The sequence below is a fragment of the Pleurodeles waltl genome, chromosome 4_1, assembly GCF_031143425.1.
Source record: "Pleurodeles waltl isolate 20211129_DDA chromosome 4_1, aPleWal1.hap1.20221129, whole genome shotgun sequence".
Lineage (NCBI taxonomy): Eukaryota > Metazoa > Chordata > Amphibia > Caudata > Salamandridae > Pleurodeles > Pleurodeles waltl.
The window spans coordinates 38,645,540-38,665,953 of NC_090442.1; the positions used below are offsets into that span (position 1 = coordinate 38,645,540).

At 42.3% G+C, this 20,414-nt stretch overlaps 6 non-coding genes across 6 annotated transcripts; all 6 read right to left on the bottom strand.

The window, feature by feature from the left end:
- Window positions 1–393: 393 nt before the first annotated feature.
- On the bottom strand, window positions 394–466 carry TRNAR-UCG (transfer RNA arginine (anticodon UCG)). The gene has a single exon. It is a non-coding gene; the product is annotated as a tRNA-Arg (tRNA).
- A 3,552-nt stretch (window positions 467–4,018) lies between these two features.
- On the bottom strand, window positions 4,019–4,091 carry TRNAR-UCG (transfer RNA arginine (anticodon UCG)). Its single transcript has one exon. It is a non-coding gene; the product is annotated as a tRNA-Arg (tRNA).
- Window positions 4,092–5,839: 1,748 nt separating this feature from the next.
- On the bottom strand, window positions 5,840–5,913 carry TRNAR-UCG (transfer RNA arginine (anticodon UCG)). The gene has a single exon. It is a non-coding gene; the product is annotated as a tRNA-Arg (tRNA).
- A 3,578-nt stretch (window positions 5,914–9,491) lies between these two features.
- Window positions 9,492–9,564, bottom strand: TRNAQ-UUG (transfer RNA glutamine (anticodon UUG)). The gene has a single exon. It is a non-coding gene; the product is annotated as a tRNA-Gln (tRNA).
- A 1,752-nt stretch (window positions 9,565–11,316) lies between these two features.
- TRNAQ-UUG (transfer RNA glutamine (anticodon UUG)) lies at window positions 11,317–11,389 on the bottom strand. Its single transcript has one exon. It is a non-coding gene; the product is annotated as a tRNA-Gln (tRNA).
- Window positions 11,390–13,142: 1,753 nt separating this feature from the next.
- TRNAQ-UUG (transfer RNA glutamine (anticodon UUG)) lies at window positions 13,143–13,215 on the bottom strand. Its single transcript has one exon. It is a non-coding gene; the product is annotated as a tRNA-Gln (tRNA).
- Window positions 13,216–20,414: the final 7,199 nt, after the last annotated feature.

The window sequence follows — 20,414 nt, forward strand, 5'->3', positions numbered from 1 at the left end:
GCAATTGTGTCAATCCTTTATGATTCTTCTCTAGTACTATACTTTTTCTGAGGGACAATTTGCATTATTCCTGGAGAAAATCATAGAGCTTCTACCCATGCATAGTTTCTGCTTTCTGCACGCACACACTCCCTGCACTGAGTCCACCCACAGTTCTGTTCGGAATGATTGTGCCATGACATATTGTTGTATACGTATTGCATATCCGTGGCATTTATGAAGAGGTACTTTGGTATGGCAGAAAGACAGAAAAGTAGCAATGCTGAAGGTATAACATGACTGATTGTGCAGTTTGCATTGGGCTTTCTTAATGAGTGAGAGTGAAATGATTATTGTAAGAGTGTATTTCCAGTTTGTATGTATAGATAAGTTGGGTGCTGTGACAAAAAGACTCAACCATGAAGGGACTCGAACCCTCAATCTTCTGATCCGAAGTCAGACGCCTTATCCATTAGGCCACATGGTCACTGACTGCAATATGTTTGGGTGTTTAGGGTTAGGTGGTATGAATGGATGTGGAACATATCAATTACAGGTGCGCAGGACAGGATCCCATACCGTTCTTCATCTTCTTTCCATCAAAGGAGTTTTTTCAAACAATATCTAGATAATTTCCAAAGTTTAATATCTTATGATGTGCTTTTTTGCCATTAATCCTCCTTTCTTCTTTTATTGAATACTCTGTTTTATGCTGCAATGGTATTTTTGGATTATTTGAAAAGAGAATGAAACTGCTTTGACAGTAGTTCAGACTTCCCATTTCTTGACTTGCTAATTTGCTCCCTGAATTAGCTTATACAAGTGACATGAACAGGGCCTTGACCTAAGCACGTACCTGTCACCACCTCTAGAAATAAAATTCACAGCAGCTCAAAACATTCTTTTTGAAAGAGAATATTTCAAGTGAGTCCAAGTTTAATTTCAATAAAGAAAGCTGTATAAAATGACACGCTGCACATTTGGGTAACCAACATGACACTTTTCAGTGAAGAAGTGGAATGGTTCTGTTGCAATATACTATCACCCTGGCAAGCTGCTACGAGGAAGAGTAAACAATATGATTAGGTTTCAGCAAAAATGTATTAGTTCAGGGTGTGCACCTCAGATAGACTTAAACTTACACACCCTGGTCTGTGAGAGTAGTGCCCTATCCATTGCGGCATTGAGGGTAATCTGCAAGACAGAGTTCCAAAATCATCCTTTCATCTCAGTTCATGGCTACATACAGTATTTCTGCAGTCATTCGTTTCACTTTTCTGTCTTTAATTAAACTGACCATTTTAAACCTCCGGCACCCACCACTTCAATCTTACCGTTTTTGTGCTATCATAGGGCCTTGGAACTTTTGGCAAGTGGACAGAAGCAGTCAGAGAACCACATCACAATACATACTCCTTTGCCTGATACCTTTCACAACAAACTGCTCTTGGAAAAATACGTTAACCGGTTCTTGCTCTCAGACAGACACAGAAAGCCTATCACCACCTCTACAAACATATTTCAATCAAACCAATATATATCATTCAACAATTATGCCTCTGTATCAATATAACTACAACTCGAGACAGAAAGGAATTTAAAATACAATCTGCCCTTTTGAATAACCAGCATAATTTTAAGGACGTACAAATTGGAATGTGACAATTTCAGAGTTCCTCATTCATAAGAAGTCTGTGAGATAGTATCTCAGAAAGATCTCAAGTTTATAGCAAAAATGGTTGTAAGGGTGATTTTTACCACACAATTGCAACTAGGTGCCTCAATCTGCAAGAGACCAGTCCTTGACAGATTACACAACTGGGGCAACAGCAAAGGCAGCAATTGTGTCAATCGTTTATGATTCTTCTCTAGTACTATACTTTTTCTGAGGGACAATTTGCATTATTCCTGGAGAAAATCATAGAGCTTCTACCCATGCATAGTTTCTGCTTTCTGCACGCACACACTCCCTGCACTGAGTCTACCCACAGTTCTGTTCGGAATGATTGTGCCATGACATATTGTTGTATACGTATTGCATATCCGTGGCATTTATGAAGAGGTACTTTGGTATGGCAGAAAGACAGAAAAGTAGCAATGCTGAAGGTATAACATGACTGATTGTGCAGTTTGCATTGGGCTTTCTTAATGAGTGAGAGTGAAATGAGTATTGTAAGAGTGTATTTCCAGTTTGTATGTAAAGATAAGTTGGGTGCTGTGACAAAAAGACTCAACCCCTCAATCTTCTGATCCGAAGTCAGACGCTTTATCCATTAGGCCACATGGTCACTGACTGCAATATGTTTGGGTGTTTAGGGTTAGGTGGTATGAATGGATGTGGAACATATCAATTACAGGTGCGCAGGACAGGATCCCATACCGTTCTTCATCTTCTTTCCATCAAAGGAGTTTTTTCAAACAATATCTAGATAATTTCCAAAGTTTCATATCTTATGATGTGCTTTTTTGCCGTTAATCCTCCTTCTTCTTTTATTGAATACTCTGTTTTATGCTGCAATGGTATTTTTGGATTATTTGAAAAGAGAATGAAACTGCTTTAATAGTAGTTCAGACTTCCCATTTCTTGACTTGCTAATTTGCTCCCTGAATTAGCTTATACAAGTGACCTGAACAGGGCCTTGACCTAAGCACGTACCTGAAAGCCTGTCACCACCTCTAGAAATAAAATTCACAGCAGCTCAAAACATTCATTTTGAAAGAGAATATTTCAAGTGAGTCCAAGTTTAATTTCAATAAAGAAAGCTGTATAAAATGACACGCTGCACATTTGGGTAACCAACATGACACTTTTCAGTGAAGAAGTGGAATGGTTCTGTTGCAATATACTATCACCCTGGCAAGCTGCTACGAGGAAGAGTAAACAATATGATTAGGTTTCAGCAAAAATATATTAGTTCAGGGTGTGCACCACCGATAGACTTAAACTTACACACCCTGGTCTGTGAGAGTAGTGCCCTATCCATTGCGGCATTGAGGGTAATCTGCAAGACAGAGTTCCAAAATCATCCTTTCATCTCAGTTCATGGCCACATACAGTATTTCTGCAGTCATTCGTTTCACTTTTCTGTCTTTAATTAAACTGACCATTTTAAACCTCCGGCACCCACCACTTCAATCTTACCGTTTTTGTGCTATCATAGGGCCTTGGAACTTTTGGCAAGTGGACAGAAGCAGTCAGAGAACCACATCACAATACATACTCCTTTGCCTGATACCTTTCACAACAAACTGCTCTTGGAAAAATACGTTAACCGGTCCTTGCTCTCAGACAGACACAGAAAGCCTTTCACCACCTCTACGAACATATTTCAATCAAACCAATATATATCATTCAACAATTATGTCTCTGTATCAATATAACTACAACTCGAGACAGAAAGGAATTTAAAAAACAATCTGCCCATTTGAATAACCAGCATAGTTTTAAGGACGTACAAATTGGAATATGACAATTTCAGAGTTCCTCATTCATAAGAAGTCTGTGAGATAGTATCTCAGAAAGATCTCAAGTTTATAGCAAAAATGGTTGTAAGGGTGATTTTTACCACACAATTGCAACTAGGTGCCTCAATCTGCAAGAGACCAGTCCTTGACAGATTACACAACTGGGGCAACAGCAAAGGCAGCAATTGTGTCAATCCTTTATGATTCTTCTCTAGTACTATACTTTTTCTGAGGGACAATTTGCATTATTCCTGGAGAAAATCATAGAGCTTCTATCCATGCATAGTTTCTGCTTTCTGCACGCACACACTCCCTGCACTGAATCTACCCACAGTTCTGTTCAGAATGATTGTGCCATGTCATATTGTTGTATACGTATTGCATATCCAAGACATTTATGAAGAGGTACTTTGGTATGGCAGAAAGACAGAAAAGTAGCAATGCTGAAGGCATAACGTGACTGATTGTGCAGTTTGCATAGGGCTTTCTTAATGAGTGAGAGTGAAAGGAGTATTGTAAGAGTGTGTTTCCAGTTTGTATGTAAAGATAAGTTGGGTGCTGTGAGAAAAAGACTCAACCATGAAGGGACTCGAACCCTCAATCTTCTGATCCGAAGTCAGACGCCTTTACCATTAGGCCACATGGTCACTGACTGCAATATGTTTGGGTGTTTAGGGTTAGGTGGTATGAATGGATGTGGAACATATCAATTACAGGTGCGCAGGACAGGATCCCATACCGTTCTTCATCTTCTTTCCATCAAAGGAGTTTTTTCAAATAATATCTAGATAATTTCCAAAGTTTCATATCTTATGCTGTGCTTTTTTGCCGTTAATCCTCCTTTCTTCTTTTATTGAATACTCTGTTTTATGCTGCAATGGTATTTTTGGATTATTTGAAAAGAGAATGAAACTGCTTTGACAGTAGTTCAGACTTCCCATTTCTTGACTTGCTAATTTGCTCCCTGAATTAGCTTATACAAGTGACCTGAACAGGGCCTTGACCTAAGCACGTACCTGAAAGCCTGTCACCACCTCTAGAAATAAAATTCACAGCAGCTCAAACATTCATTTTGAAAGAGAATATTTCAAGTGAGTCCAAGTTTAATTTCAATAAAGAAAGCTGTATAAAATGACAAGCTGCATATTTGGGTAACCAGCATGACTCTTTTCAGTGAAGAAGTGGAATGGTTCTGTTGCAATATACTATCACCCTGGCAAGCTGCTACGAGGAAGAGTAAACAATATGATTAGGTTTCAGCAAAAAGGTATTAGTTCAGGTTGTGCACCTCAGATAGACTTAAACTTACACACCCTGGTCTGTGAGAGTAGTGCCCTATCCATTGCGGCATTGAGGGTAATCTGCAAGACAGAGTTCCAAAATCATCCTTTCATCTCAGTTCATGGCCACATACAGTATTTCTGCAGTCATTCGTTTCACTTTTCTGTCTTTAATTAAACTGACCATTTTAAACCTCCGGCTCCCACCACTTCAATCTTACAGTTTTTGTGCTATCATAGGGCCATGGAACTTTTGGCAAGTGGACAGAAGCAGTCAGAGAACCACATCACAATACATACTCATTTGCCTGATACCTTTCACAACAAACTGCTCTTGGAAAAAGACGTTAACCGGTCCTTGCTCTCAGACAGACACAGAAAGCCTATCACCACCTCTATGAACATATTTCAATCAAACCAATATATATCATTCAACAATTATGCCTCTGTATCAATATAACTACAACTAGAGACAGAAAGGAATTTAAAAAACAATCTGCCCATTTGAATAACCAGCATAGTTTTAAGGACGTACAAATTGGAATGTGACAATTTCAGAGTTCCTCATTCATAAGAAGTCTGTGAGATAGTATCTCAGAAAGATCTCAAGTTTATAGCAAAAATGGTTGTAAGGGTGATTTTTACCACACAATTGCAACTAGGTGCCTCAATCTGCAAGAGACCAGTCCTTGACAGATTACACAACTGGGGCAACAGCAAAGGCAGCAATTGTGTCAATCCTTTGATTCTTCTCTAGTACTATACTTTTTCTGAGGGACAATTTGCATTATTCCTGGAGAAAATCATAGAGCTTCTACCCATGCATAGTTTCTGCTTTCTGCACGCACACACTCCCTGCACTGAATCTACCCACAGTTCTGTTCAGAATGATTGTGCCATGTCATATTGTTGTATACGTATTGCATATCCATGGCATTTATGAAGAGGTACTTTGGTATGGCAGAAAGACAGAAAAGTAGCAATGCTGAAGGCATAACGTGACTGATTGTGCAGTTTGCATTGGGCTTTCTTAATGAGTGAGAGTGAAAGGAGTATTGTAAGCGTGTGTTTCCAGTTTGTATGTAAAGATAAGTTGTGTGCTGTGAGAAAAAGACTCAACCATGAAGGGACTCGAACCCTCAATCTTCTGATCCGAAGTCAGACGCCTTATCCATTAGGCCACATGGTGACTGACTGCAACATGTTTGGGTGTTTAGGGTTAGGTGGTATGAATGGATGTGGAACATATCAATTACAGGTGCGCAGGACAGGATCCCATACCGTTCTTCATCTTCTTTCCATCAAAGGAGTTTTTTCAAACAATATCTAGATAATTTCCAAAGTTTCATATCTTATGATGTGCTTTTTTGCTGTTAATCCTCCTTTCTTCTTTTATTGAATACTCTGTTTTATGCTGCAATGGTATATTTGGATTATTTGAAAAGAAAATGAAACTGCTTTCACAGTAGTTCAGACTTCCCATTTCTTGACTTGCTAATTTGCTCCCTGAATTAGCTTCTACAAGTGACATGAACAGGGCCTTGACCTAAGCACGTACCTGAAAGCCTGTCACCACCTCTAGAAATAAAAGTCACAGCAGCTCAAAACATTCATTTTGAAAGAGAATATTTCAAGTGAGTCCAAGTTTAATTTCAATAAAGAAAGCTGTATAAAATTACACGCTGCTCATTTGGGTAACCAGCATGACACTTTTCAGTGAAGAAGTGGAATGGTTCTGTTGCAATATACTATCACCCTGGCAAGCTGCTACGAGGAAGAGTAAACAATATGATTAGGTTTCAGCAAAAATGTATTAGTTCAGGGTGTGCACCTCAGATAGACTTAAACTTACACACCCTGGTCTGTGAGAGTAGTGCCCTATCTATTGCGGCATTGAGGGTAATCTGCAAGACAGAGTTCCAAAATCATCCTTTCATCTCAGTTCATGGCCACATACAGTATTTCTGCAGTCATTCGTTTCACTTTTCTGTCTTTAATTAAACTGACCATTTTAAACCTCCGGCACCCACCACTTCAATCTTACCATTTTTGTGCAATCATAGGGCCTTGGAACTTTTGGCAAGTGGACAGAAGCAGTCAGAGAACCACATCACAATACATACTCCGTTGCCTGATACCTTTCACAATAAACTGCTCTTGGAAAAAGACGTTAACCGGTCCTTGCTCTCAGACAGACACAGAAAGCCTATCACCACCTCTACGAACATATTTCAATCAAACCAATATATATCATTCAACAATTATGCCTATGTATCAATATAACTACAACTTGAGACAGAAAGGAATTTAAAAAACAATCTGCCCATTTGAATAACCAGCATAGTTTTAAGGACGTACAAATTGGAATATGACAATTTCAGAGTTCCTCATTCATAAGAAGTCTGTGAGATAGTATCTCAGAAAGATCTCAAGTTTATAGCAAAAATGGTTGTAAGGGTGATTTTTACCACACAATTGCAACTAGGTGCCTCAATCTGCAAGAGACCAGTCCTTGACAGATTACACAACTGGGGCAACAGCAAAGGCAGCAATTGTGTCAATCCTTTATGATTCTTCTCTAGTACTATACTTTTTCTGAGGGACAATTTGCATTATTCCTGGAGAAAATCATAGAGCTTCTATCCATGCATAGTTTCTGCTTTCTTCACGCACACACTCCCTGCACTGAATCTACCCACAGTTCTGTTCAGAATGATTGTGCCATGTCATATTGTTGTATACGTATTGCATATCCAAGGCATTTATGAAGAGGTACTTTGGTATGGCAGAAAGACAGAAAAGTAGCAATGCTGAAGGCATAACGTGACTGATTGTGCAGTTTGCATTGGGCTTTCTTAATGAGTGAGAGTGAAAGGAGTATTGTAAGAGTGTGTTTCCAGTTTGTATGTAAAGATAAGTTGGGTGCTGTGAGAAAAAGACTCAACCATGAAGGGACTCAAAACCTCAATGTTCTGAGCCAAGGTCAGACGCCTTATCCATTAGGCCACATGGTCACTGACTGCCATATGTTTGGGTGTTTAGGGTTAGGTGGTATGAATGGATGTGGAACATATCAATTACAGGTGCGCAGGACAGGATCCCATACCCTTCTTCATCTTCTTTCCATCAAAGGAGTTTTTTCAAACAATATCTAGATAATTTCCAAAGTTTCATATCTTATGCTGTGCTTTTTTGCCGTTAATCCTCCTTTCTTCTTTTATTGAATACTCTGTTTTATGCTGCAATGGTATTTTTGGATTATTTGAAAAGAGAATGAAACTGCTTTGACAGTAGTTCAGACTTCCCATTTCTTGACTTGCTAATTTGCTCCCTGAATTAGCTTATACAAGTGACATGAACAGGGCCTTGACCTAAGCACGTACCTGAAAGCCTGTCACCACCTCTAGATATAAAATTCACAGCAGCTCAAAGCATTCATTTTGAAATAGAATATTTCAAGTGAGTCCAAGGTTAATTTCAATAAAGAAAGTTGTATAAAATGACACGCTGCACATTTGGGTAACCAGCATGACTCTTTTCAGTGAAGAAGTGGAATGATTCTGTTGCAATATACTATCACCCTGGCAAGCTGCTACGAGGAAGAGTAAACAGTATCATTAGGTTTCAGCAAAAATGTATTAGTTCAGGGTGTGCACCTCAGATAGACTTAAACTTACACACCCTGGTCGGTGAGAGTAGTGCCCTATCCATTGCGGCATTGAGGGTAATCTGCAAGACAGAGTTCCAAAATCATCCTTTCATCTCAGTTCATGGCCACATACAGTATTTCTGCAGTCATTCGTTTCACTTTTCTGTCTTTAATTAAACTGACCATTTTAAACCTCCGGCACCCACCACTTCAATCTTACTGTTTTTGTGCTATCATAGGGCCTTGGAACTTTTGGCAAGTGGACAGAAGCAGTCAGAGAACCACATCACAATACATACTCCTTTGCCTGATACCTTTCACAACAAACTGCTCTTGGAAAAAGACGTTAACCGGTCCTTGCTCTCAGACAGACACAGAAAGCCTATCACCACCTCTACGAACATATTTCAATCAAACCAATATATATCATTCAACAATTATGCCTCTGTATCAATATAACTACAACTCGAGACAGAAAGGAATTTAACAAACAATCTGCCCATTTGAATAACCAGCAGAGTTTTTAAGGACGTACAAATTGGAATGTGAGAATTTCAGAGTTCCTCATTCATAAGAAGTCTGTGAGATAGTATCTCAGAAAGATCTCAAGTTTATAGCAAAAATGGTTGTAAGGGTGATTTTTACCACACAATTGCAACTAGGTGCCTCAATCTGCAAGAGACCAGTCCTTGACAGATTACACAACTGGGGCATCAGCAAAGGCAGCAATTGTGTCAATCCTTTACGATTCTTCTCTAGTACTATACTTTTTCTGAGGGACAATTTGCATTAATCCTGGAGAAAATCATAGAGCCTCTACCCATGCATAGTTTCTGCTTTCTGCACGCACACACTCCCTGCACTGATTCTACCCACAGTTCTGTTCAGAATGATTGTGCCATGTCATATTGTTGTATACGTATTGCATATCCGTGGCATTTATGAAGAGGTACTTTGGTAAGGCAGAAAGACAGAAAAGTAGCAATGCTGAAGGCATAACGTGACTGATTGTGCAGTTTGCATTGGGCTTTCTTAATGAGTGAGAGTGAAAGGAGTATTGTAAGAGTGTATTTCCAGTTTGTATGTAAAGATAAGTTGGGTGCTGTGAGAATAAGACTCAACCATGAAGGGACTCGAACCCACAATCTTCTGATCCAAAGTCAGACGCCTTATCCATTAGGCCACATGGTCACTGACTGCTATATGTTTGGGTGTTTAGGGTTAGGTGGTATGAATGGATGTGGAACATATCAATTACAGGGGCGCAGGACAGGATCCCATACCGTTCTTCATCTTCTTTCCATCAAAGGAGTTTTTTCAAACAATATCTAGATAATTTCCAAAGTTTCATATCTTATGATGTGCTTTTTTGCCGTTAATCCTCCTTTCTTCTTTTATTGAATACTCTGTTTTATGCTGCAATGGTATTTTTGGATTATTTGAAAAGAGAATGAAACTGCTTTGACAGCAGTTCAGACTTCCCATTTTTTGATTTGCTAATTTGCTCCCTGAATTAGCTTATACAAGTGACATGAACAGGGCCTTGACCTAAGCACGTACCTGAAAGCCTGTCACCACCTCTAGAAATAAAATTCACAGCAGCTCAAAACATTCATTTTGAAAGAGAATATTTCAAGTGAGTCCAAGTTTAATTTCAATAAAGAAAGCTGTATAAAATGACACGCTGCACATTTGGGTAACCAGTATGACTCTTTTCAGTGAAGAAGTGGAATGGTTCTGTTGCAATATACTATCACCCTGGCAAGCTGCTACGAGGAAGAGCAAACAATATGATTAGGTTTCAGCAAAAATGTATTAGTTCAGGGTGTGCACCTCAGATAGACTTAAACTTACACACCCTGGTCTGTGAGAGTAGTGCCCTATCCATTGCGGCATTGAGGGTAATCTGCAAGACAGAGTTCCAAAATCATCCTTTCATCTCAGTTCATGGCCACATACAGTATTTCTGCAGTCATTCATTTCACTTTTCTGTCTTTAATTAAACTGACCATTTTAAACCTCCGGCACCCACCACTTCAATCTTACAGTTTTTGTGCCATCATAGGGCCTTGGAACTTTTGGCAAGTGGACAGAAGCAGTCAGAGAACCACATCACAATACATACTCCTTTGCCTGATACCTTTCACAACAAACTGCTCTTGGAAAAAGACGTTAACCGGTCCTTGCTCTCAGACAGACACAGAAAGCCTATCACCACCTCTACGAACATATTTCAATCAAACCAATATATATCATTCAACAATTATGCCTCTGTATCAATATAACTACAACTCGAGACAGAAAGGAATTTAAAAAACAATCTGCCCATTTGAATAACCAGCAGAGTTTTAAGGACGTACAAATTGGAATGTGAGAATTTCAGAGTTCCTCATTCATAAGAAGTCTGTGAGATAGTATCTCAGAAAGATCTCAAGTTTATAGCAAAAATGGTTGTAAGGGTGATTTTTACCACACAATTGCAACTAGGTGCCTCAATCTGCAAGAGACCAGTCCTTGACAGATTACACAACTGGGGCATCAGCAAAGGCAGCAATTGTGTCAATCCTTTATGATTCTTCTCTAGTACTATACTTTTTCTGAGGGTCAATTTGCATTATTCCTGGAGAAAATCATAGAGCCTCTACCCATGCATAGTTTCTGCTTTCTGCACGCACACACTCCCTGCACTGAATCTACCCACAGTTCTGTTCAGAATGATTGTGCCATGTCATATTGTTGTATACGTATTGCATATCCGTGGCATTTATGAAGAGGTACTTTGGTATGGCAGAAAGACAGAAAAGTAGCAATGCTGAAGGCATAACGTGACTGATTGTGCAGTTTGCATTGGGCTTTCTTAATGAGTGAGAGTGAAAGGAGTATTGTAAGAGTGTATTTCCAGTTTGTATGTAAAGATAAGTTGGGTGCTGTGAGAAAAAGACTCAACCATGAAGGGACTCGAACCCACAATCTTCTGATCCAAAGTCAGACGCCTTATCCATTAGGCCACATGGTCACTGACTGCTGTATGTTTGGGTGTTTAGGGTTAGGTGGTATGAATGGATGTGGAACATATCAATTACAGGGGCGCAGGACAGGATCCCATACCGTTCTTCATCTTCTTTCCATCAAAGGACTTTTTTCAAACAATATCTAGATAATTTCCAAAGTTTCATATCTTATGATGTGCTTTTTTGCCGTTAATCCTCCTTTCTTTTTTTATTGAATACTCTGTTTTATGCTGCAATGGTATTTTTGGATTATTTGAAAAGAGAATGAAACTGCTTTGACAGTAGTTCAGACTTCCCATTTCTTGACTTGCTATTTTGCTTCCTGAATTAGTTTATACAAGTGACATGAACAGGGCCTTGACCTAAGCACGTACCTGAAAGCCTATCACCACCTCTAGAAATAAAATTCACAGCAGCTCAAAACATTCATTTTGAAAGAGAATATTTCAAGTGAGTCCAAGTTTAATTTCAATAAAGAAAGCTGTATAAAATGACACGCTGCACATTTGGGTAACCAGTATGACTCTTTTCAGTGAAGAAGTGGAATGGTTCTGTTGCAATATACTATCACCCTGGCAAGCTGCTACGAGGAAGAGTAAACAATATGATTAGGTTTCAGCAAAAATGTATTAGTTCTGGGTGTGCACCTCAGATAGACTTAAACTTACACACCCTGGTCTGTGAGAGTAGTTCCCTATCCATTGCGGCATTGAGGGTAAATCTGCAAGACAGAGTTCCAAAATCATCCTTTCATCTCAGTTCATGGCCACATACAGTATTTCTGCAGTCATTCGTTTCACTTTTCTGTCTTTAATTAAACTGACCATTTTAAACCTCCGGCACCCACCACTTCAATCTTACCGTTTTTGTGCTATCATAGGCTCTTGGAACTTTTGGCAAGTGGACAGAAGCAGTCAGAGAACCACATCACAATACATACTCCTTTGCCTGATACCTTTCACAACAAACTGCTCTTGGAAAAAGACGTTAACCCGTCCTTGCTCTCAGACAGACAAAGAAAGCCTATCACCACCTCTACGAACATATTTCAATCAAACCAATATATATCATTCAACAATTATGCCTCTGTATCAATATAACTACAACTTGAGACAGAAAGGAATTTAAAAAACAATCTGCCCATTTGAATAACCAGCAGAGTTTTAAGGACGTACAAATTGGAATGTGACAATTTCAGAGTTCCTCATTCATAAGAAGTCTGTGAGATAGTATCTCAGAAAGATCTCAAGTTTATAGCAAAAATGGTTGTAAGGGTGATTTTTACCACACAATTGCAACTAGGTGACTCAATCTGCAAGAGACCAGTCCTTGACAGATTACACAACTGGGGCAACAGCAAAGGCAGCAATTGTGTCAATCCTTTATGATTCTTCTCTAGTACTATACTTTTTCTGAGGGACAATTTGCATTATTCCTGGAGAAAATCATAGAGCTTCTACCCATGCATAGTTTCTGCTTTCTGCACGCACACACTCCCTGCACTGAATCTACCCACAGTTCTGTTCAGAATGATTGTGCCATGTCTTATTGTTGTATACGTATTGCATATCCGTGGCATTTATGAAGAGGTACTTTGGTATGGCAGAAAGACAGAAAAGTAGCAATGCTGAAGGCATAACGTGACTGATTGTGCAGTTTGCATTGGGCTTTCTTAATGAGTGAGAGTGAAAGGAGTATTGTAAGAGTGTATTTCCAGTTTGTATGTAAAGATAAGTTGGGTGCTGTGAGAAAAAGACTCAACCATGAAGGGACTCGAACCCACAATCTTCTGATCCAAAGTCAGACGCCTTATCCATTAGGCCACATGGTCACTGACTGCTATATGTTTGGGTGTTTAGGGTTAGGTGGTATGAATGGATGTGGAACATATCAATTACAGGGGCGCAGGACAGGATCCCATACCGTTCTTCATCTTCTTTCCATCAAAGGACTTTTTTCAAACAATATCTAGATAATTTCCAAAGTTTCATATCTTATGATGTGCTTTTTTGCCGTTAATCCTCCTTTCTTTTTTTATTGAATACTCTGTTTTATGCTGCAATGGTATTTTTGGATTATTTGAAAAGAGAATGAAACTGCTTTGACAGTAGTTCAGACTTCCCATTTCTTGACTTGCTAATTTGCTTCCTGAATTAGTTTATACAAGTGACATGAACAGGGCCTTGACCTAAGCACGTACCTGAAAGCCTATCACCACCTCTAGAAATAAAATTCACAGCAGCTCAAAACATTCATTTTGAAAGAGAATATTTCAAGTGAGTCCAAGTTTAATTTCAATAAAGAAAGCTGTATAAAATGACACGCTGCACATTTGGGTAACCAGTATGACTCTTTTCAGTGAAGAAGTGGAATGGTTCTGTTGCAATATACTATCTGTTGGAAAATGGGTTATTGGTAGGGCAGGTAGGTACCTACACCTAGCAACAAGCCACAAACCTCCACAAAAGTACAGTTAGGTCTCAGTAAATTAATCCCAGCTCTACCCTTGGTAGCTTGGCATCGAGCGTCAAGGCTTAACTTAGGAGACAAAGTGTAAAGCATTCAAATATCACACAACAGTAATTAAATAAAACACAGGAAACAGTTTAAAAATCCAAAACCAATTTATAAAAATAGCTTATATTTTTATCTTTAAAATGACACAAAAACGATTAAAATCGGTTCAGGGGAACCGGAGATATGAATTTTTAAAGTATTATTATTTTCTAGCGCATAGAAACAAAAAGCGCCAATCGGGTCATCTGGTTGCACCAGGACCGGGACAAAGTCAAACTTTCAGGCCGACCGCGATGGAGCCCTGCTCGGCTACAGGTCGCGGGAAGCCTCGGTTAAAAAGTTACCTTCTGACTTAGTCTTTATTTTGAAGTTTTTCTTCACCGGGACGAACCTGCCAGTTGGATCCGACCTCCTGGAGCCCTTGTCCGGATACGCGAAGTCGGTTTCCTCGGTGGTGATTTTTACCTTCGGACTTAGTCGTTTTTTCGAGATGAAAATCCTTCGACCGGGGTAAACCTGGATCTTGATCCGACGTCCGTGGAGCCCTTCTCGGATACGATGGCTGGAAGGTCCCGGTCAACTTTTTACGTTCGGACTTAGTCTCTTTTTTGGATGTTTTTCTTTACCAGGACGAACCACGAAGTCAGGCCGGGTCGCGGTTGAGGCAAGCCGGCTAGAATTTCCGCGTCGGGTCGGTCACTTTATGGAGCTTTTTTCCAAAAATTCTCCGATCTTTTCCAAACTTCTGGGGCTTCACCCAGATGTTCTTTTAAGGTTCTTTTGGGGTCCACAGCTCACCCCAAGGGTCCAGAAGTTCTGTGATGGTCCTTGGGAAGTGCGGACTTCAACTCCCAGAATGCACCTGGCGCAAACTCCTTTTTGGCCACTGGACAGTGGTCAGCTGGTCACTTTTTCAGGAGTTGGTGCAGGGGACTCTGGTTAGCAATTTTTCACCTGTAGCAAACAGGGAGTCCCTCCTTGAACCAGTGGAAGCCAGGCAAAGTCCTTCTTGTGGTGAAGCCCAAGTGTGCAGCTGGTGCAGTCTTTCTGAGTGCAGGGTCCAGGTGCAGGCCAGGGGTCCAGCAGGGCAGTCCTTCTTCTCCTTGTAGTTCTTTCTTCTTGAAATTTGGTGGGGATCTGAGGCGTGGGTGCAGGTCTGCCAGTTTTATCCTTGCTCCTGGGTGAAAAGCAGGGGGGCCCTGGTCCTCCAATCAGGGACAGGGTCGTCCCCCTGTGATGACCACTTCCTGGGAAGTGTGGCAAAAATCCATCCCAGAAGGCAACAGTCTCTAAAAATCCAAAATGGATGAATCTGATTTTTAGAGGAGAGATCTGGCTGAGCCCACCCACTGGTGTGGCTAAAAATCATAAACACACCCCTCTCCTGCCCTCTCCTAATCTAATCAAGGGGGCACCTAGCTGTCTGGGGTTGCAGGATGTGGGGGTGTTGCTGGGTGCTCCAGATGTCCTTCTCTGCCTTTGAAGACCAGTTTGGCAGCCCTCCCCCTTCCTGCTTCACCATCTGCTGAGGGGAGATTCTCTCCCCCAAGCACATTCCTTTGTGTGAAGTCAGGCCACTTCACACCTCATTAAAGTAGCCTGGCAGAAGCTGCTGCAGGCTGGCCAATCAGAGCACAGCAGCAAAAACAATGCAGAGCTGAAATTGGCAACTTTTTAGGTAAAGTCTAAACTTTTTACCTGCACTAGTTATATTAAATCCAACAACTGGAAGTTGTGGGATTTATTATAACAATCAATTTGATACCAAATTCTTGGTATGTAACACTTAAGGAGACTTTAAAATTTTAAATAAAGTCTGCCCATTCTAGCCTATGAAGGCCATTTACTTCAATGAGGGAAAAACGAATTTGGCTGTTTTTACCTCACCAGGGCTTATAAATCTATTTTTATAAAGTCCCTGCTTATAGTTACATGGCACCCAGCCCTAGGGGCACATAGGGCACACCTTAGGGGTGACTTATATGTAAAAATAAGGTAGTTTAAGACTTTGGAAGTACCTTTAATTCCAAAGTCGAATTTGCATATATTTTTAATTTAAAAGCAGCCAGCAAGGCAGGCTTGCTTTTAAAATGACACTGGGCACCTCAGCAATGCACCTAGGTGTGCACCACCTATGCTGTGGTCCCTAAACCTACATGCCCTACCATATACTAGGGACTTATAGGTAGGTCTACTTAGCCAATTATAATTAGCCTAATTTGCATATCCATTTTACACAGAGCACAGGCCCTGGGACTGGTTAGCAGTACCCAGGGCACCATCAGAGTCAGGAAAACACCAGCATAAAGTGGAAAATGGGGGCAAAAAGTTATGGGGCCTCTGCAATCAGCCCCAGTTTCTCACACAACCCCCCCCCCAGCCCACACGCCCAGGAGACTCAGCTCAACACTGGGAGAGTCTTCCTGGCTTGTTAGGCGAGGAAGACAGTGAAGAAAACTGGCTGTCCCTTTGCAGGGCCTACTCTGCCTTACATCCCCCTGTCAGGGTCACTCCCTCTGGGTAGTGAAGCCATCCCAACAGTAAAAGGACCCAACTCAAACTGAAACTTCCCTCTAGGGGGGTCTTCCTCCTCTCTCTCTGCCAACTTGGGTAGTGAGGTGCCCACCTCCCCTACTCCAAACTTTGCTAGGGCAACACCTAGCTTACCCAAAGAGGTCACCCAACACTTGAGCAACCCCACCATGACCAATAGGGTCAGGGGGCCTACTTTGCTATTGGCTCTGGGGTCTGCCTCCCAGGCCAAGTACAGTGCTGCCAGGAAGGCTAGCACCCAGCAGAGGCTACTGACAGCTGTCAGTACCCAGAACCACACCCTAAGCTCTCCACTGACAGGTGGCTGAGCTGCTTTAGGGGCATCTTTGGGGTCCTGGCACCCCTCTTGCTGTCTAGAGTGGGGGGCTACCACCTCCTGTGGCAGACACCCTCCTTCCACTCTCCCTTCTGTCAGTGCAGGGGCAACACCTTGCATCTGGACAGCTGCCTGACTACTCAGGACTTCCTTGGGGTCAGGTGAGGCCTCACCAGTGCCAACTCTGGGCTCCCCCCCTACTGGGGCAGAAGGCCTTTGGCTCCCTGGAACTCTCTTTAAGAGTGGCCTACCCTTCCTTTTCTTCTTTCCTTTTCTTGGGGACCCCTGTCTCCTAACTGTAGGGACTGACTCCCCAGGACTTTGGGTTGGGGGGGCGCCCTGGGCGACCACCCCATCTGTGACCAGACTCACCTCTGGGAGGTCATTGCCCAGGATACAATCTAGGGGAAGGTCAGCACTGACTACGACCCTAATCCAGTCAAGGATACCCTCCCTCTCTAAGGGCACTATGGCTACAGGTTTGGAGGTGACCTCCCCTGTGGCTATCCTGACTTTCTTTGTCTTTCCTGGGACATACATGTCTGGGGTCACTAACCGGTCACTCACTACAGTGTGACTGGCACAGGTGTCTCTCAGGCCAGTGGTAGGGATCCCATTCACTTGAATGTGGTGGAAGTGCCTACTCCCACCCTCAGGGATCACCAGCTTACCATCTGGTCCTGTCTCCCAGCACAATGCTAGGAGGACTTCATCATCTGAGGAATCCTCCTCTATGGCTACACTGGACAGCCCAGTGCTAACCACCTTCTTTGGACAGGCTGCATCTCCTCTGAAGTGACCTGTCTGCTGACAGTCAAAGCAAGCCCTACTGTCCAAGAGCTTTTTTAACCCTGGGTCTCCCTGTCTCTGCATGTCAGAGTGGGAGTGGGATTTACTCTCCTCCTTCTTAGGGTTCTGGGGTACAGAGGGAGTCTCTGTGGTGGGCTTACCACCTCCCTCCTTAGGTTTTTGGGGACCTGTCCCCCCCTTCTTGGAGTCTCCCCCCTGGGACTTGACAACCACCCTGGTTCTCAACCACTCATCAGCTGCCTCCCCTAGCTCTCTAGGGTTGGTCAGCTTAGAGTCCACTAGATGCTGGCGTAACCTTTCTTGGATACAATTGGTCAAGATGTGCTCTCTCATGATCAGATTGTATAACCCCTCATAAGTATTTACTTTGTTGCCAATAATCCAGCCCTCTAGTGCCTTTAGTGAGGTGTCCACAAAGTCAACCCAAGACTGGGTACTGACCTTCTGGGTGTCCCTGAACTTCATTCTATATTGCTCTGGGGTCAGACCAAACTTCTTGACTAAGCACCTCTTCATACTAGGGTATGAATCTGCCTCCTCCCCCCTTAAGGTCAGAAGCCTATCCCTCCCTGAGTTGGGAACTAACTCCCAAAGGAGTGAACCCCAGTACTGAGGCTTGACTTTCCTCATCTGGAGGGCCCTCTCAAAGGCCCCCAGCCACTTATCTATGTCATCCCCCTCTACATAAGCAGGAACCACCCCCTTGGGTAATCTGGGGCAAACTCCCCCACCCATGGACACCTCAGCTTCTTTATCGCTGCTTCCACCTCTTTTCTCTTTGTATGCCCACTTTTTCTTTTCTAGGGCCAGCTTCTCTGCTTCCAAAGCTATGTAGGCTAGCTGGGCTTCCAGCTCTCTTTCCCTGATGGATGGGTTCTCTCCTCCTGAAAGGACCCTCTTCCTACCACTAGCTTTGGGTCTGCCCCTAGTGACTGTATCCAGTGAGGACCGTTCCTCCTCTTCCTCACTTGGGGTCTGATGCCTTCCCTCCCCTGAGTGGTTAGAGTTAGCATCTTCCTCTTTTTCTTCCCCCTCTGGAGCTTCCTCTGTCTCTACCTCTTGGGCCTCAGCCCATGCTGTCAGGGATTTAATCAGGATTTGCTTTCTGAGATCAGGGGTTGAAGGCAACCCCCTCTCAATACACAACCCGCTAAGCTGGACTACTGTCAGTGTGGGTAGGCTAGCCAGATCAAGCTCCATGGTTCCCTAGTTTTGTGTCAACAAAAACTTTTTGCAAAAATTGGTAACAAGAATTTAGAAAAATTACAAAAATTCAATAATTGAAATTAATCCAAAAAAATTAAAATTAAAAATTAAAAACAATTTTTGCACTAGGACAATTTAAAGGATTTTTAATTTGTTTTATCTAAAACTGTAACGTGATATTGAACACAAGTACAGGATCCCGTCGCTGCTTCCAATTATGTTGGAAAATGGGTTATTGGTAGGGCAGGTAGGTACCTACACCTAGCAACAAGCCACAAACCTCCACAAAAGTACAGTTAGGTCTCAGTAAATTAATCCCAGCTCTACCCTTGGTAGCTTGGCATCGAGCGTCAAGGCTTAACTTAGGAGACAAAGTGTAAAGCATTCAAATATCACACAACAGTAATTAAATAAAACACAGGAAACAGTTTAAAAATCCAAAACCAATTTATAAAAATAGCTTATATTTTTATCTTTAAAATGACACAAAAACTATTAAAATCGGTTCAGGGGAACCGGAGATATGAATTTTTAAAGTATTATTATTTTCTAGCGCATAGAAACAAAAAGCGCCAATCGGGTCATCTGGTTGCACCAGGACCGGGACAAAGTCAAACTTTCAGGCCGACCGCGATGGAGCCCTGCTCGGCTACAGGTCGCGGGAAGCCTCGGTTAAAAAGTTACCTTCTGACTTAGTCTTTATTTTGAAGTTTTTCTTCACCGGGACGAACCTGCCAGTTGGATCCGACCTCCTGGAGCCCTTGTCCGGATACGCGAAGTCGGTTTCCTCGGTGGTGATTTTTACCTTCGGACTTAGTCGTTTTTTCGAGATGAAAATCCTTCGACCAGGGTAAACCTGGATCTTGATCCGACGTCCGTGGAGCCCTTCTCGGATACGATGGCTGGAAGGTCCCGGTCAACTTTTTACGTTCGGACTTAGTCTCTTTTTTGGATGTTTTTCTTTACCGGGACGAACCACGAAGTCAGGCCGGGTCGCGGTTGAGGCAAGCCGGCTAGAATTTCCGCGTCGGGTCGGTCACTTTATGGAGCTTTTTTCCAAAAATTCTCCAATCTTTTCCAAACTTCTGGGGCTTCACCCAGATGTTCTTTTAAGGTTCTTTTGGGGTCCACAGCTCACCCCAAGGGTCCAGAAGTTCTGTGATGGTCCTTGGGAAGTGCGGACTTCAACTCCCAGAATGCACCTGGCGCAAACTCCTTTTTGGCCACTGGACAGTGGTCAGCTGGTCACTTTTTCAGGAGTTGGTGCAGGGGACTCTGGTTAGCAATTTTTCACCTGTAGCAAACAGGGAGTCCCTCCTTGAACCAGTGGAAGCCAGGCAAAGTCCTTCTTGTGGTGAAGCCCAAGTGTGCAGCTGGTGCAGTCTTTCTGAGTGCAGGGTCCAGGTGCAGGCCAGGGGTCCAGCAGGGCAGTCCTTCTTCTCCTTGTAGTTCTTTCTTCTTGAAATTTGGTGGGGATCTGAAGCGTGGGTGCAGGTCTGCCAGTTTTATCCTTGCTCCTGGGTGAAAAGCAGGGGGGCCCTGGTCCTCCAATCAGGGACAGGGTCGTCCCCCTGTGATGACCACTTCCTGGGAAGTGTGGCAAAAATCCATCCCAGAAGGCAACAGTC